At 47.2% G+C, this 17,463-nt stretch overlaps 1 long non-coding RNA gene across 1 annotated transcript; it reads right to left on the reverse strand.

Moving 5' to 3' along the window:
• Positions 1-15: 15 nt before the first annotated feature.
• Positions 16-7,620, reverse strand: LOC144289076 (uncharacterized). The gene is made up of 3 exons (XR_013357133.1): positions 7,308-7,620; positions 3,489-6,952; positions 16-796 (listed from the first exon to the last, which is right to left on the reverse strand). It is a non-coding gene; the product is annotated as an uncharacterized LOC144289076 (long non-coding RNA).
• Between the last annotated feature and the right edge of the window lie 9,843 nt (positions 7,621-17,463).

Genomic DNA, 17,463 nt, shown 5'->3' on the forward strand with positions numbered 1-17,463 from the left:
TCCGGGGTCCCGGGATCGGGTCCCGCATCAGGCTTCCTGCATGGAGCCTGCTTCTCCCTGCCTGTGTCTCTGCTTCTCTCTTTCTGTGTCTCTCATAAATGATAAATAAAATCATTAGAAAAATAAGTTAGCTCAGTGTGGCCAATTGTGGAAAATAGTTTGAAGGTTCCTCAAAGAGTTAAATGTAAGAGTCACCATACAATCCAGCAATTCCACTAAGGTATATACACAAAAGAAATGAAGGTAGGGACCCAAACAAGATACTTGTACACCAACGTTCATAGCAGCATTATTCACAACAGCCAAAAGGTGGAAGCAAACTAGGCGTCCAATCACAAGTGAATGGATAAACAAAATGTGGTCTATACAGACAATGGAATAGTGTTCAGCCTGAAAAAAGAAGGAGATTCTGATATAGGCTACAACATGGATGAACCCTGAAAATGTTATGCTATGTGAACTAAGCCAGATTCAAAGGGACAAATATGGTATGATTCCCTCATACGAGTTCTCTCAAATAGGTAAATTCATGGGAATGGAATATAGAACAGCATTACCAGGGGCTGAGGGGAGGGCAGATGGGAAGCTGTTGTTTAGTAAGTTTCTGTTTGAGATGATGAAAAAAATTTAAATGGGCAGTGATGGGGGTGCCTGGGTGGCTCAGTTGATTGGGTATCTGACTCAGTTTCAGCTCAGGTCTGGATCTCACGGTCTTGAGACTGAGCCTCCATCACGGTCTGGCTGGGCATGCAGCTTGCTTGGGATGCTCCCTCTCCAGCTGCCCCTACCCACCTCTCTAAAAATAAACAAACAAACAAACAAACAAACAGTGGTGATGGTTATACAACATTGTAAATGTACCTAATGCCACTAAACCAGTTACTTACAAATAGTTAAAGTATAAATGGATAAATTTTTTGTTCCATATATTTTACCACAATACAGAAACAAATCAACCAAGGCTCTTTGTTCTTGATCTCCCGCAGAGGTGGGAGGGAAGGGACAGCTTATGCAGCACGGACTTCCCACAAGAGGCTTTCTCTCTGCAACGGAGCAGTGGTGAGGGGTGGGAGGCAGATGTGATTGCGCGCAGGACTCCTTCACTCCGCTCTGCACAAAGCCTCATTTCTCCTCTTTTCCTTGTGACTCAGAGAAACCAGGGTACTCTTTCTGGCCCCCTATACAACTCCAAGGCCCTGAACCACAAAACATTTCACTGCCCACTGGAGCACCTACACCTTGACCCTCCACCTGCCTCAACCTACTTCCTACAGAAAACACCTCATCCCCACCTTGCTTTGACACTCCCCGGTTCCGAATCTGCACTTCCTAGCGCTAATTTGCACCTTGGATCTGTTGTTACTCTGTGAACAGCCTCCCCCAGTTATGTCAACCTCGTGTTTCCTCTCCTGTGTGAGGATGTAAAAGGCATTAATGATAAATGAGGCAGAGAAGCTGTGAGTGAGAGGTCAGGCTCACGGCAGGCTCAGCACAAGGAGAGCGTGCAGGAATCTGGAGGCTGGGTGGACTCGCCTGCCCGCACCTCAGCTCCAGGTCCCTGGCCAGCAGGTGACCCTCAGACCCTCTTGGTCCCTGGCTTCTGGGGCACCTGTCACCATCATACTGACCATAGTCCTATTTGCCACACAGAGTCAGTGGGAGAGCGATGAACAGCAGTGTCCACCCATCTGGGCCCACCTGTTGGCTACGGGAGTTGAATTGCCCAGTGCCATTTGGTCCCTTCTCTGTCTCCAGGTGTCCTTAGCCTTGACTTCTTTGGCACTCTGTGCCCAGGTGTGTGCAGCCCATGAGCTTCTGTTCTGTGAGATTGCTGAGCCCCATCCACACTGCTGAGGTCACACTCCAAGGATCTGCCAGGGGTGGCAGCCGGTTGCTGCAGGACAGCTAGGCTGTGCGTGCGTGTGTGTGTGTGTGTGTGTGTGTGTACATTTTCCTTATCCATTTGTTTACTGATTGATGCTTAGGTTGCTTCCATACTTTGGCTGTTGTAAGTAATGCTGCCATAACCATAAGAGTGCATATATCTTTTCAAATTAGCATTTTCATTTTCTTTGGGTAAGTACCCATTAGTGAAATTATTAGATCATATGGAATTTCTATTTTTAATTTCTTGTTGAACTTCCATATTGTTTTCTACAGTGGCTGTACCAATTTACATTTCTACCAACATGGCGTGATGGTTCCTTTTTCTCCACATCCTGGCCAACACTTGTTCTTTCCTTGCCATTCTGATATTAGCCATTCTAACTGGTGTGAGGTGATACTTCATTGTAGTTTTGAATTGAATTTCTTGATGTTGAGTGCTGTTGAGCATCTTTTTTGTGTGTCTTTTGGCCATCTTATTATAAACTTAAAAAAAAAAGCGTGGTCATAGTCTTAGTGAAGGGTAATTTTCAGATGCTGAACTGAATGTTTGCAGAATCAGAATCTTTTTAATGTGTGGTTTCATTGTCTTCACAGCTGTCTGTTAATAGCTGTGTAGTATTCCTTTCGATTGATGAATTGTAATTTACCTGAGGATCCATTAGAGCGGATCTGTTTATATTGCTGCCAATTTTTGCTGTTAGATATAGTGCTGGATGAATGCCTCTTTGTGTATAGACTTGAATTCTTTTCTTAGAACAAATTGCCATGAGTGGGGTTACTGGGTCAAAAAATGAAATTCTTTTATGGGGTATGCTGTTTTCCGGAAGACCAGGAACCAATGTACGGGGACACTGGCAAAGACTTGATTCTCACCCCTGCCCTTGAACCTAGCTTGCATCTGCAGGAGAGGGCACAGCACAGTGCTACTGCTCAAGGACAGAACTCAGGGAGTGACCAGTTAAAACACGCTCTCCACATTGCCATCTGCTGCTAGAGTTTGCACAGATGTACAAAGCCCATCCCATTGGCCCTGGATTTAGGATGTCTTTGTAAAATGTAGGTTTACTTGCTTTACAAGTGCTTGGGTTGTGGAACAAGATGCTCGTAATCAAATCCCAGTCCCACTGGGTAATTAGGTGTGTGACTTTGGGTCAAGTTGCCCCATATCCACAGCTCTGTTTTCCCATTTGTAAAATGAAAGCTTAAAACAGGGCTTATATTGTGAGCATGAAATGAGGTAATACACGTCACATGTGCAGCTCAGTGCCCAGCACATGGTAGACACACAATACACACTACGTAGTTAGGTCAACAGGACTCATTAAAGAGTATGTCTTTGACGCAGCCTGCTATTCAGACTGTGGGGCTGGTTTCTTCCTACCTTCAAGTTTGTTCCCACACACAAACCCTCTGAAATTGACTATTTTAAATTCTCAGCCAAAACCTCATTTTGTACATCGGAATGGAAAGCTTAAAGCCAAATCAAATAACAAAAAGGACTATGCAGAGAGTTCTGAAGAAGCATGTGTTATGTCCTTGAACTCAAAGAGCTTACATTTTTCAAACATTCACTTTTTGAAAGAGAGAATTAATGCACAGACCTTGGCTCTGCAATAGCAGGCAACGCCTGATCAGTTGGCACTGCCCTGTCACCAGTGTGCCGGGCTGGGGAAGTGGAGCGAAGCATAGCTCAGGAAGTGATTACAGTTGTATGGCAGGTGTGAACAAATCTATCTTCAAGTCGGAAGGAAAGAATATGTATTTAAAACTAATGTACTGGGGCGCCTGGGTGGTGGCAGTTAAGAATCCGACTCTTGGGGGATCCCTGGGTGGCTCAGCGGTTTGGCGCCTGCCTTTGGCCCAGGGAGCGATCCTGGAGTCCCGGGATCGAGTCCCGCGTCGGGCTCCCGGCATGGAGCCTGCTTCTCCCTCTGCCTGTGTCTCTGCCTCTCTCTCTCTCTCTCTGTCTATGATGAATACATAAATAAATCTTAAAAAAAAAAAAAAAAGAATCCGACTCTTGTGGGCAGCCCGGGTGGCTCAGCGGTTCAGCGCCGCCTTCAGCCTGGGGCGTGATCCTGGAGACCCCGGATCGAGTCCCATGTCGGGCTCCCTGCATGGAGCCTGCTTCTCCCTCTGCCTGTGTCTCTGCCTCTCTCTCTCTCTGTCTGTGTCTCTCATTAATAAATAAATAAAATCTTTAAAAAAATAATTAAAAAAAAAGAATCCGACTCTTGGGTTCAGCTCAGGTCATGATCTCAGGGTCGTGAGATCGAGCTCCGCTTGGGGCTCTTACGGAGAATGGAGTCTGCTTAGGATTCTCTCTCTCCCTCTCCTTCTGACCCTCCTCCTCCTACCACCTCCCCCATGCTCTCTCTCTCTTGCTCTCTCTAAAATAAATAAAAAATAAATCTTTAAAACTAATGCAATCACTTAAGAGTGACAATTAATAAAACTGAATCTTTAAAAAAAATACACCTTTTTTCCAAAACAAAATTCAGGGAACCAAGTAAAATTCTGGTGGCTTCCAGGTCCCATGTCGTTGTTAAACTATCGGCGCTCTGTTAAGGCTGCTTCTGTGGACGTGGGTTTTGTTTTGCACACGACACAAAACTAAGTTCCACAAGATTCTCGCTGCTCAAAGACGTTGCCGTTCTCATGGTAACTGATGGTCCATCAGCACCAAGATATATAAAAGGCAGCGGGCAGCATGAAGATGTTACTACGACAACTGGAATTTAGAGTATACATTTTTAAAGGCGTGTGGGAGGGCTTAATTTCACTTTCTTCAAGAAAGCCTGGGTAGGATGAGTCATGCATTTCAGAAAACAGGGGTGCCCTGAGGTCCAAGATGGGGGCTCACGTGGTCACAGCGCCGGCCAGAAGCTGGGTGACAAGTGTCGGCTCCGGAAGTCTGTGAAATCACCTCAGCAGAATGTTGCTCCATCAGAGATCATACAAAGATGTGGCTGAGTCAGGAGTGGGCAGGATTAAGGAGCGAGTGTTACAAGAGAACTCATGATTTTGAGCCTTCGTGGAATTTGCAGATTGGAGGTAACCAGGGGAAAAAAATCGACTTGCTTTAAAAAAAAAAAAAAAAAAAGTTTGGGCAGCCCGGGTGGCTCAGCGGTTTAGCGCCACCTTCAGCCCAGGGCGTGAACCTGGAGACCTGGGATCGAGTCCCACGTCGGGCTCCCTGCATGGAGCCTGCTTCTCCCTCTGCCTGTGTCTCTGCCTCTCTCTCTCTCCCTGTGTCTCTCATGAATAAATAAATAAAATCTTTTTTAAAAAGTTTATATCAAAATAAAGAAGCAAACAGTTCATTCTCCACAGTTTGGAATGTATGGGTACTACTAGGAACTTGAAAAGGAGATGACATTTCCATTCTCTCCTGTGGATGTGAATTTAATTCTCACTCTGGGCCTCACAGAGCTGAAAATCATGTCTCTGTCGTGTGAAGTTGAACACCTCCAACTTCGGTATTGGAGCTACAGTCTGTGGACCTCTGTGTGTGGCACCAGAAGGAGCTCCCCAGGCCCTGGGGCTGGTATTCGTGTCCTAGGACCCTGGTCACCTATATCCTTGGTGGTGACAGCCCACCCAGCCTGGTGACAGCCCACCCAGCCTAGCCAGCTCTCCCAGGTTGGTGGCCTTGGTCTCCGCCTACCTGGAGCCACTCAGCACTGTCCCGGTGTCTCCTTGCTGTTGCGGGGACATACTCACTTCTCTTGGTCTTGCTATCCCCAATTTACTGAGTGTGGCTTGAGTCCCATGAAGGTCTAGGTGGAGCCAGGCAATCAGCATTATTTTAAACCAGTTCCAGAGAGGTCTCTTAGGCAGTTGTGCGACTCGGACTAGCCTACATGGAGAAGCCTCTGTCCTCAAATTTCTTTAATTCTCCCAATGATCCTCTGGGGCTCAGAGGGTGAAGTCATTTACCCCTGGTCATACGGCGGGACCCAACCAGGTCTGACTCCAAAGCCAAAGCTTGCGTCCACCCCAAGCTGCGCCCTCTGGGAGAGTGAGAGCGTGTTTGCACCACACCAGCTGATCGTCCAAGGGAGCTGTTGCCAGAACCTGGGAGCCTCCTGCTTTCACATGGTGCTCATTTTTCACGCTCTACCTCACTGCGTGGGGTTCACAGCGAGGTTGCAGCCTCTCGAAGACTCCCTGATGCACATTCTGATAGTCTGCTCTATATTTGTATTTTGAGAGTTTTGATGTCCCCCAGGCGTTGCAGGCGCAGAGGGACTGCCCCTCCCATGGTGAGCTGCTTTCTAGAAGTAGCAAACAATTTGCCCCTGAGCCTAGCTTTGATATGGAAACCAACTGACCCGCCCCTCTCTCCCCCATTCACCTCCTATTATCAGGTTCCTACAGTCAGGACTCTATCCCCTTACCTTAAGTCATCCCAGGGCCAGATGCAAGACAACTAGGGATGCCCCTGGAGCTAGAGCCCACTGAGATTATTACCCTGACTATCCCCTCCTAAGCCTGCTCAGCTTGCCTACCCTGCCTCCTCTATTCCTTCCAGCAAAACCCCACTAAACGGCAGCCGCTGCTTTCCCCTCCTGACGCTGTGGTTCCTGTGTGAGGCCTGAGTGGCACTGTGCCCTCCTCTTAGGAACTGTGAGTAACAAATGTGTTCAGTTGTTGTTGTTGTTGACTGTTTGGGGGAAAGCCAGAACAACAATGGACTTGAGTTGGCACTGGGGGCTTCTTGCCAAAGGTGGGCCCCACGTTGACAAAGCGCTGTCCGCCCCCACTGCTTGGTCAGCCTGTCTTCTTTGTCTCCTGTTTGGCCGCCTTGGGAGTCGCCCCGGACTTTGCCAGCACCGGCCGGGGATCCACGGACTTGACCTCCAAGCGAGCAGCCGCCTCCTCCCCGGGCGGTCAGAGCCTCTGCTCCACCCCGGCCGCGGCAGCCTGGTCCTCTGCGCTGTCCTCGTCAGGAGCGCGACGTGACCCTCTGGAGCGATGCCCTCCGGCGAGGCTGCGGGAGCCCTGAGCTGGGTGACCGGCCCTGGGTATTCTTGGTGTGGCAGTCATCTCCTGAGCTGTTGGCCTGAATGAAACAAAAATCTTGGGTTCCTTTGCAGGAAGGCATCCGGAGCTTAGCCTCCTACCTCCTGCCTCTGGTTCCTGCCTCTTCCACCCCACCCCCACCCCCACCCCCAAGCCCAGGGCCAGGCCTGGGTGCAGGCAGAGGCCAGGCTTGGACCAGATCAAGGACAGGAGGGCCTTGACCTCACTGAGGCCCTGGCTGGGATCTACCAAGGCTCTGGGGAGAATCCATTTGCCTCCAGAACTTTTTCCAACCACAGGGTGTGAAACTCCTTCCAGTGAAGCTGAATTCCCTGAGGCTGTGTATTTGGGAGGCTGGGGGGGGGGTGCAGAAGGGGGACTGGGGGATGACTTGCCTGAGGCCCAGGAACACGAGGCTCCTGAGCTCCTCCCTAGCTCTCCAGGCCCTGAGGAACCAGCGGGCAGCCTCCCACCCAGAGCCCCTGGGGCACCAGTCCTGTGTCCTGCCTTCCTGTCCCCTGTACAGTTAGTTTATGCCACTCCGACCGTCGGCTCTTCTGGTCCCTTTCTCTGAGCTGACCACCTGCAGTTCCGAATGTACGTCAGACTAAACCTGACCACACATCCAGGATGCCGCCAACACGCGACCCAACCGACGAGCACGTGATGCGGGCCAGGTTTTCAGTGGTGGCCGCGCCGCACAGAGGACTTTGGCTGGAGCGGGAGCGGCGGCGCGAGGGTGGGGGTACAGGGTTGGGTGGAGGCGGTGCGGGCTTGCGAGCGGGGTTGGGGGCTCCGACCGTCCTCTGCGGGGCGGGGCCTGGCTGGAGGCGTGGACCCAGGCGGGAGGAGGAAACCCGGGCGGGGAGGTGCGGCGGGTGTAGGTGGAGATGGGCTCCGGGACGCCGCGGGGCAGTGAAAGGAGAGGAACCCCGCGGACGTTACAGAAGGGTCTGCGTTTGCAGACCTTCGGGGATCCCTGGTTTTAAAAGCATCACTCACTGGGCTGAGGGGGCGACAGGCTGCAGGCTCCCTGCTCTCACCGCTAACTGCTGTAGTTTCAACTCCTGCTGGGGCTTTGCAGAACCTTCTAGGAAACTCCTAGAAGCAAATGGCTGGGTCAGGGACGTTGGAGTTGCTCCCAAATAGTCACACACTTGACGACTTAATTTGTGAATCCCCAAAGGCCTCCTGTGGTATCGAGATTTCCCGATGATCTGGGATGCAAACTGGAAGGTGGTGTCGATCTACTGCTGATTTTCAGCCCAGGTAGCTAGGAGGGTAGAGGCTCGACCTCGCCAGCTATGAGCACCTCTCACGTGATACGTGGACAGGACTGACAAGAAGCCTCTAGTACAATAGCCTCTCTGCTCTTCTGCACAAGGCTGGCGGGTTATTTACTTCCATGCCTCATGCTCTACATGAGGGAACATGAGGGAGTCGGCAAAGCTCCTCCAAAATGAAATTAGAATTACTTTCTAGGGTGAAAATTAAGAATCAAAATGTGACAAGACATTGGCCAGCTAGAGAAAGCAAATAGCAAGGCATTTGTAACAGGGTGGCTGAAAGACTGGAAACAGCCACAAAACAGGTGACGTGGTCAGACCAGAACCTCAGGGAGACACGGGACTAGCCTTGCCCCAGAAGCCCCTTTTCTAGCTGAGTATCTGCGCTCCTCCTGACACCTGCCAGCTATCCAGGGGACCTACCTCCCCAGCCCTACACTTGAGGAAGAGTTGGTCTTTGATCAGACACTCCCCCCTCCCAGACTTGATTTTCTTCTGATCTCTCTCAGGCTGGACCAGTGCTCTCTCATCATTTTGTCTATCCCACTCCCTACACACATTATTCATAATTAATAATTTCCATTTAGACTTATCCACTTAAAGCAGTTTATGTTCATCTTCACGTATCCTACAAAAACTATGTGAGGATGGTAAATCAGTAGTGGTAGTACTACCTTTTTTCCAAGTAAGGGAAGTGGGCCCAGAGGGCTGGGGACTTGTCCAAAGTCATACAAGGCAGGATCCATATTTGAATTTAGGTCTTCTGGCCCCTTTTCAATGCCCTTGACTCCAACATGCATGAGTAAGGTTAATGGCATTTTACTTATCTTAAAGTATCTTCATGCTTACACCTTTGCCATACCTGGAATGCCTACCTGGTTACCCAACCCTCTGATCTGCCCACTGCTCGTTCCTCCCAACCTGTGGAAATTCTACTTATTCCTCAAAACGTAGTTTAAACCTCACCTCCATGGTAATGCTTTCCTCCTTACTCAGGGAAAAGCAATCCTGTGTTCATTCAAAGTCTAGGTCAGGTGTACCTGCTCCATGTGTGCCTAGAACACGTGCACACCCAACTGCAGGGGAGCCCCAGAGAGGGAGTGTCTGTTTAGCTTCTGTAGTGGGAGGCAGGCTTTGCCTGCTGTCGAGGACACATAAAACAAGGAACCCCCCCCCCACTCACCCAGAGAAAGGGTATTCAGAGGCTGGGCAGCTGAGAGGAATGATAGATGCCCACCAGAGCCCACGTCTCTGGCTGCTTGGCAACAATATAAGCAATTCTCCTCATTCTTGTATTTTGAAAATGAAAACTGAAAATGAAAATGCTGCCCTGTGACACAATGTCACCATGACACTACTTGTATAATCAAGAGTGTGTGCAACACTCCCCCCATTCTCACCGCCCCCCCCCCCCCAGGAAGGGAAACAACCCAGAGTCTTATCAGTGCCTACTTCCACTTCTGGCCCAGGATTTCTGGGTAGTGGCCACCCTCCTCTGGATCCTCTAACCCAGTAGTTCATGACCTTCTTCCACCCCAAGGGCTCTCTGTAAGACAAATATTTTGTAACATCCCCTTGATTACCCTGGAAATGAAATTCTGAGGTAAAATCTCCTGTACTGCGTAGTATAGGGGACATAAGTAACTTACAAAAAGTAAAATTTATTTAAATAAGTAAATATCCAGGCACAAACATATCTTAGATGTCACAATAAAGGAGTCAGATGCTTGCTGCTACACGAATATAGTCAATCTGCTCTCGGGCAGCTGGCTTCCCACCTTCCACCTCCCACTCAGTAAATATGTCAGGACAGCCTATTCAACTGTGGGGTTCTGCTGCTTCTAAGAGATGCAGCGTTTCACCGCGTGTTGTGTCCCCTAGTGGTAGTGCTATAGAGGAGGCCACTGAGCCATTCCAGGGCGCTGGTGTTTCCCTCCCCGACCCAGGTCTAGATGCCTTGGTGCCTGGCTGCCCCAGCAGGCTTCCACCACAGTACCAGCACGATGGGGGAGCATGTTAGAAATACAGATTCTCACCATTGCTGAATTCACATCTACATTTGAATGAGATCCTCGGGTTATATACATATAAAGTAAAGGCAGAGAAGCACTCACACTCCTGGGGGGTGGGGCCATCTTTCTTTCTTTCTTTCTTTCTTTCTTTCTTTCTTTCTTTCTTTCTTTCTTTCTTTCTTTCTAGATTTTACCTATTCATTCATCACACACACACACACACACACACACACACAGAGGCACAGACACAGGCAGAGGGAGGAGCAGGCTGCATGCAGGAAGCCCAATGTGGGACTCGATCCCAGGTCTCCAGGATCACATCCTGCACCAAAGGCAGGTGCTAAACCGCTGAGCCACCCGGGGCATCCCCCGGTATTTGCCATCTTGAGGTTCTCTTCACTGGGACTGGCCTAGACCAAGAAGGTATTAGTTCAGGATTTAGCCAGGGAAACAGAAACCACCTAAAGTACTTCGAAGAGAGAGAATTTAATGCAAGGACTTGTTGATAAGTGTGACAGGGGACTTGGTGGGAAGCCAAATAAGCGGAGGTCAGCAGCGAACAGGAAGGACACCCACCCCACCCTCGAGGGGACAGAGAGAGGAGGTTGGGTACCTGGAACTCAAGATTACTCAGTGGAAGCTGATGTGAGGAGGCTCATTTGCTGCCAGAGGCTCACCCAAAGCAGGGAGGGAGGAGGAGAAATACCTCAACTTCCCCCTCTCCTGTCTTCCAGACCTCTTGACAGTGTCTCCCATTGGCCAAACGGAGGCAGAATTCGAATTCGGACGTGGGAGGCGTGGAAACACAGCCTTCAGGAAGCAGCCCTTCTGTAGCACAGAGCGAGAGGAGCGGAGCAAGAAAGGCATGACAGGCCCGGAACTGGTACTCACAGGCCGAGAGCTCTTTACCAAAAGAAGTACTTTTAAGGGGATCCCTGGGTGGCTCAGCGGTTTGGCGCCTGCCTTTGGCCCAGGGCGCGATCCTGGAGACCCGGGATCGAGTCCCACGTCGGGCTCCCTACATGGAACCTGCCTCTCTCTATGTCTATCATGAATAAATAAAATCTTTAAAAAAAAAAAAAGAGAGAGAGAATTACTTTTAAAAGAGTTACTCTTCCAGGATACTTTCCGAGAAGTCCCAGACCATCATGATGGCGCCAGGCAGTCTCAGATATTTCAAGAAGTGGATCATATAGGTCAAGTGACAGAGTTGCTTTCCTTGCAGCCACACCACTGTGACCCCACCCTCGACGCTGTGGCCTGGCAGCACTTGGGGCGGCCTTCGGGAACCACACAAGGCCTTTCGGTGTGGTGCCCGCCTGCCCTCCACCGCTGCCGTGTGGCCGGGCCACAGCAGCCCTCAGCGCCCAGTCCCTGGGCTCTGGACGCACACGCTCCACAAGCCCCGGTGATTCCCGGTGCCCCGCAAAGCCCATCACTGACCTTGGGGATCGGAAATCTCGCCCTCTCTGCCGGGAGACTCTCCCTTTCCCTCCTGCAATTTTTTAAAAAATATTTTATTTATTTATTCATGAGAGACACAGAGAGAGAGGCAGAGACCCAGGCAGAGGGAGAAGCAGGCCCCATGCGGGGAGCCCAATGCGGACCCGAACCCGGGACTCCGGGATCACCCCCGAGCCAAAGGCAGGCGCCCAACCGCTGAGCCACTCAGGCATCCCTCCTCCTGCAATTTAATCAGAAAATCAACATGAAGAAAACCCATCTTTGGTCCTCCTCTGTCCTCTTGCAATTAAGATATTTTCCTCTGGTGGTCAGGAATCTTGGACCGTCTAGCCTGACCGTATGGGCAGCGGCTGCTCCTGTTTTACAGCCTGCCACAGACCTTTGGCAGACCTGCTTAATTTTTTTTTCTAATTGTAAAAATAATAAGGCACATTTAGAAAGTATAGAAAAGTAAAGCAGAGAAAAAAATCCACTTATAATCCTGCCACCCAGAGGCAGTGCCTATTAACATTTTGATATATTTCCTTTCTAGATTTTAAATGCATTTTTCTGCAGCTGAGATCATACTTGTATACATAATTTCATGCTCCGATTTTTTTCACTTGTTACAATATTTTCCCATATCATTAAAACTTGGTTGAAAACATTAACATTTTTTCCATATTATTTTTTTTAATTACAGAAGTAATACACATTCATTGTAAAAAGTTAAAACAATTCAGAAATATATAAATGAAAAGGTAAAATTTTCCCTTCCCTTCTCCTTTCTCTGCACCATGCCTCAGGGGTAAGCCACTGTTAACAGTTTAGTTCTTATCCTTGCAGATTTTTCTCTACACTCATACAAAACAGCTTTTTAAACTAGTGGCCCCACAACTAGCTTTGTCATGTCACAGCATAACTTGGAGACATTTCCTTACTGGTAAATAGGGATCTGTTGCATTTTAAGAAAGCTACCCAAATAGCTCATTTATAGAAGTGTCATCATTTCCTTTGCCATTCCCGTTGACTAACATCTATGATGGTATAATCACTTGTACAATAGTCTTTATGTACATATGAGAACATTTCCTTTGGATGGTATCATAGAAATACAATTGTGTGACAAACAGTATGTACATCTTAACACTGTGAGAGATGCTGCAAAATAGCCTTCCTTTTAGAAGGTTCTAACCATGATAGCTCCACCAAGATTGTGCTTGGCTGTGAAAATTTCCCATGATTGTGTGATAGTGTGTTTTGGCACTTGGCTGTAGGACGCACAGTCTTGTGTTCAAATCCCAGCTCTGCCGATAACTAGCCATGTGGTCTTTGCTGAGTGGCTTAATGTCTTTATACTATAGTTTTCTCATCGATAAAATGAAAATTATGATAATAGTCCTCTCCTGCTGAGTTATTTAGGGCATTTTTAAAAAATGAAATAACTCATATAAAGCACTTAGCATATAGTACCTGGTATAGAATAAAGTGTACAGTAAGTGTACATTATTACCGTGATTTAATCATTCCCCTATCGTTGGACATTTAAATGGCTGAAATTCTTTTAATAGGCTTTCTTCAAATGGCTCTATCGGTTTTTTCCTTTAATTGGACAGTTCTTTAAAGTTTAAAACTTTGTTTAATATTTTAAAAAACCTGGGGTGCCTAGTTGGGTCACTCAGAAGACCACGTGAGTCTTGATCTCTGGGTTGTGAGTTTGAGCCCCACGTTGGGTGTACAGATTACTTAAAAAGAGAAAATATAAAAATATATATATTTAAACCACCTAATAGTGAGTAACACCCATGACCTCTGTCATCTCAATACAACCCATTTTTCTTTTTTTCAGATCTGAATGTGTCTTTATTTTTTAGAAAATGATATCAGGAAGGTTAAAAAGATATCAGAGGGTATAGGTGCAGAATTGGATGTAGTCATTCAAAGCATTCAATTAAGAATATGACAGGGGACCTGGATGGCTCAGTCAGTTAGGTGTCCGACTCTTGATTTCAGCTCAGGTCATGATCTCAGGGTCAGAGATTGAGCTCCACGTCAGGCCCCATGCTGAGCATGGAGCCTGCTTAAGATTCTTTGTCCTGGGCAGCCCTGGTGGCTTAGAGGTTTAGTGCCGCCTTTGGCCCAGAGTGTGATCCTGGAGACCCAGGATCGAGTCCCACGTTGGGTTCCCTGTGTGGAGCTTGCTTCTCTCTCTAATCTATGACTCTGCTTCTCTGTCTCTGCCTCTCTCTCTGTGTGTGTGTGTGTGTGTGTCTCTCATGAATAAATAAATAAAATCTTAAAAAAAAAAGATTCTTTGTCCTTCTCCTTCTGCCTCCTCTCATTCACTCTCTCTCTCTCTCTCTCTCAATCTCTCAAAAAAAAAAAAAAGGAAGAAGAATATGGCAATATGGGGGCACCTGAGTGGCTCAGTCAGTGGAGCATGTGACTTTTTTTTTTTTTAAAGAGTTTATTTATGTATTCATGAGAGACACAGAGAGAGAGGCAGAGACACAGGCAGAGGGAGAAGCAGGCTCCCTGTGGAGAGCCCGATTCAAGACTCAAACCCAGGACCCTGATGTGAGACTCAATCCCAAGACCCTGAGATCAAGACCTGAGCCAAAGGCAGATGCTCAACCACTGAGCCACGCAGGCATCCCAGGAGCATATGACTCTTGATCTCAGAGCTATGTGTTTGAGCCTCATGTTGGGTATAGACATTACTTAAAAATAAAATCTTAAAAAAATAAAAGAATATGGCAATACAAATGTCTGAAAAGCATCTCTTAGATGTTAGAAACAAAAAATGTATAAGTCATCCCTAACTAACTTGACCTTTATGGTGTTTCCTAGACAGGAGAAACAGTTACCATTTGAAAGTCCTGAAAGCTAAAATAAAAAATAAAAAAATAAAAATAAAAAAAGTCTGAAAGTCCTGAAACCTTTGTCCTTGGTTAGTTACATTAGATGGCTTGCCTTTGAACAAATTCCTTCCTTTTTAAACATGGATAATATACAACACTTCTTATAATAAAGCGCATTGCTGCCACTGTACATCCATACATATGCCTAGTTTTTATATCAATCTTTATATCAATCACTTGTATATCAATTGCTTTAGGCACAGTTACACAGGTGTTCAGGGCACAGATGGAGAAAGTCATGACAAAGTTACATCACAGAGCAGGCAAAAGGCCACACAGCATTTGAAAAGTAATATTCATCTGAATAGATGCCATATTGTTTCTTTGCATTTCCAGGAAGTGACTCCATAGTCTAGGATCTAATGTTGATTTCTGTCACCTTCAGTGCTCTCTGATGATTTTCCAAATGGATAATCTCCTGGCCTCCACTTCGGAAGAACTGAGAAAATGCTAGCATCTCAAATTATGCAAGTGAGGGCATGTGGGTGGCTTCCTGCTTTGCAAAGGCCATTTATGGCAAATGCAGGATTCCACCCAGGGGGGCGAAGTTGGAAACAGAAAGTCAGCTCTGGCATTAGGCTAGCCCATAACGAGAACTAAATGGGTTGCCAAAGTCACACATGTAAAAAATAACTGAGTTTACAAGCACCCGGGTAGCCTGGCCTCTGACTTCGGGACATGCCTCGCCTCAGGGAGATAATTTTAGGAAACCTGCACACAGATGCTCTGCAGGTGAGGCAGGGCTTCTGGAGTTGACAGGAGAGACAGAGAGAAAGCCCCATGCAGTGGAAACATGCCATAAGGAGCCCTGCCAGGAGCTCCACTGAAACGTAAAGCTCAAAAAAGTAAAAAGGCCTACCCTTCCTTGTTACTCTGTTCAGACCGAGGCCTCCTGGCCCACTGCTTTGTGGCTGGTCTGGGCCTCACTAAGATGTCCACGAATTCTACAACCAACAGAGCAGGTTGCTAGGAGTTTTCTGCCAGGTGTTTCTTTCCTTAGTGGGGTGGCAAAGATTCCCTCCCATCAGTGTTGAGATATATATATATATATATATCTCAACACATCGTACCATATGTACAGCTGTGTATCCCCAGAATCTAGCATGGTGCCTGGCATGGAGAGATGCACAAAAATGCCTTTTACAAACCTTAAAGATACTAAAAAATATCTTTCTGAACAATATAGATCCTCAAAAATACCTTCTTTGAAACAATTTCATGTCATCACACTCGCAGGAAACATCCACCTTATTATGGCACACCCAAGTGAACTGGAGGGGATTTGGGTACATCTGTGTGGGGCTTGATGGAAAAAGTAATTATGTTTTCTTTATATTAAAGAAGCATAAAAATAAAATATAAAGTCATTAGGGAACATATTAAATACTGAATTTGTATAAAATTTTCCAAATAAAATATTTTCAAATTTTTAATGAGAAACTTGAGCTTGTTTCCATGAACATACTTTAAAAAAATTTTATACTATATTCCTTTAACTTAATATATCCCCAATATTATTATTTCAAATGTCATCAATGTAAAATTAAATGAGATACTTTATTAAATAATAATTGCATTAATAATGAGATATTTTACATTCTTGTTTTCTTACTAAGTCTAGTATGTATTTTCACTTATAAGTGAAACACAACACATCTCCATTTGGACCACGCACGGTTCAAGTGCTCAGTGGCCACACATGGCCAGTGGCTGCCTGACTGCGCAGCGCTGCTCTGTAATGAGGATAGTAAATATAGTAGAGGCATAATTCTTTTAAACCTTTTTTATATGCCTCACAATGGCAATAAATAATTGCCAGTGGAGATTTTAAAATAATGATCTATTCAAGTTTTTGGTAATCACCATCAATGAGAAATTTTGCCCAAGTAGGAGATAAAAAATTTAAAGTGTTTTTATCACCCTTCAAATTTTTACAGCAGTTGAAATTATCTTTAAAGAGTTTAACAGCTCTTATGGAAATTTCTTGTGATAGGCAAAGGATTTCAAACCCATCAACTTTTTCACACCAACTATTTCAAGATAATGCTGATGGTCTACTTAGCAGAACATGCACGTGCACGTGTCGTTCGAGCAATCCCCACGTCCCTGGCTTGGATACTGCTCCAAAGGCACGCGGGTGGCAGAAGGACAGATTCCAGCGTGGGACCCAGCCCGATGCAGCCCCTCCAGCAGCCGCCTCCTCCCGCATCCCATTCTCCATCCCCTTAGCTGAACGCCGGGTTCCCAGGACACTAAGGACAGAACCCCCAGCAGCTTGTGGGGCCCCTGCTCCACCTCATGCAGAGCTGGGGCATTTTTGGCATGGGGCATCGGGTGATGGATGTCACTCATTTTTCTCTCCCATGCCAACACTCCCCCCCACTGTTAAAGCCACTCTGAGGAGATGACATGCTGCTGCTCACGGCAGGAAGGACTGCCCCGATGGCTTGCCTACAGCAGGCCCATCTTCCCATGGACGGAAGTAGTGACACTGAGCACCCACGGTCGGCCTCAGGCAGGCAGGAGGCTCTGGTCTAGCAGCCACCGCACAGATTCCATTGCCAGCTTTCTTCTCGCTAACCCTGTCCCACCACTTTATACCTCGGGCAAGTTATCTAACCTCTACGGACTTTAGCCTTCTCTCTAATTATTTATTTTAGAGAGGCAAGTGGGGAAGGGGCAGAGGGAGAGGGAGGGAGAATCTCAAGCAGACTCCGTGCCCAGCATGGAGCCTGATGTGGGGCTCGATCCTGCAACCCTGAGCTCATGACCTGAGCTGAAACCAAGAGTCAGATGCTCCACTGACTGAGCCACCCAGGCACCCTCAGTTTTCTCTCTCTCTCTCTCTTTTTTTTTTTTTTTTAAGTTTTATTGGTGTAGTGTTCACAT

Source organism: Canis aureus, chromosome 18 (genome assembly GCF_053574225.1).
Source record: "Canis aureus isolate CA01 chromosome 18, VMU_Caureus_v.1.0, whole genome shotgun sequence".
Classification (NCBI taxonomy): Eukaryota; Metazoa; Chordata; class Mammalia; order Carnivora; family Canidae; genus Canis; species Canis aureus.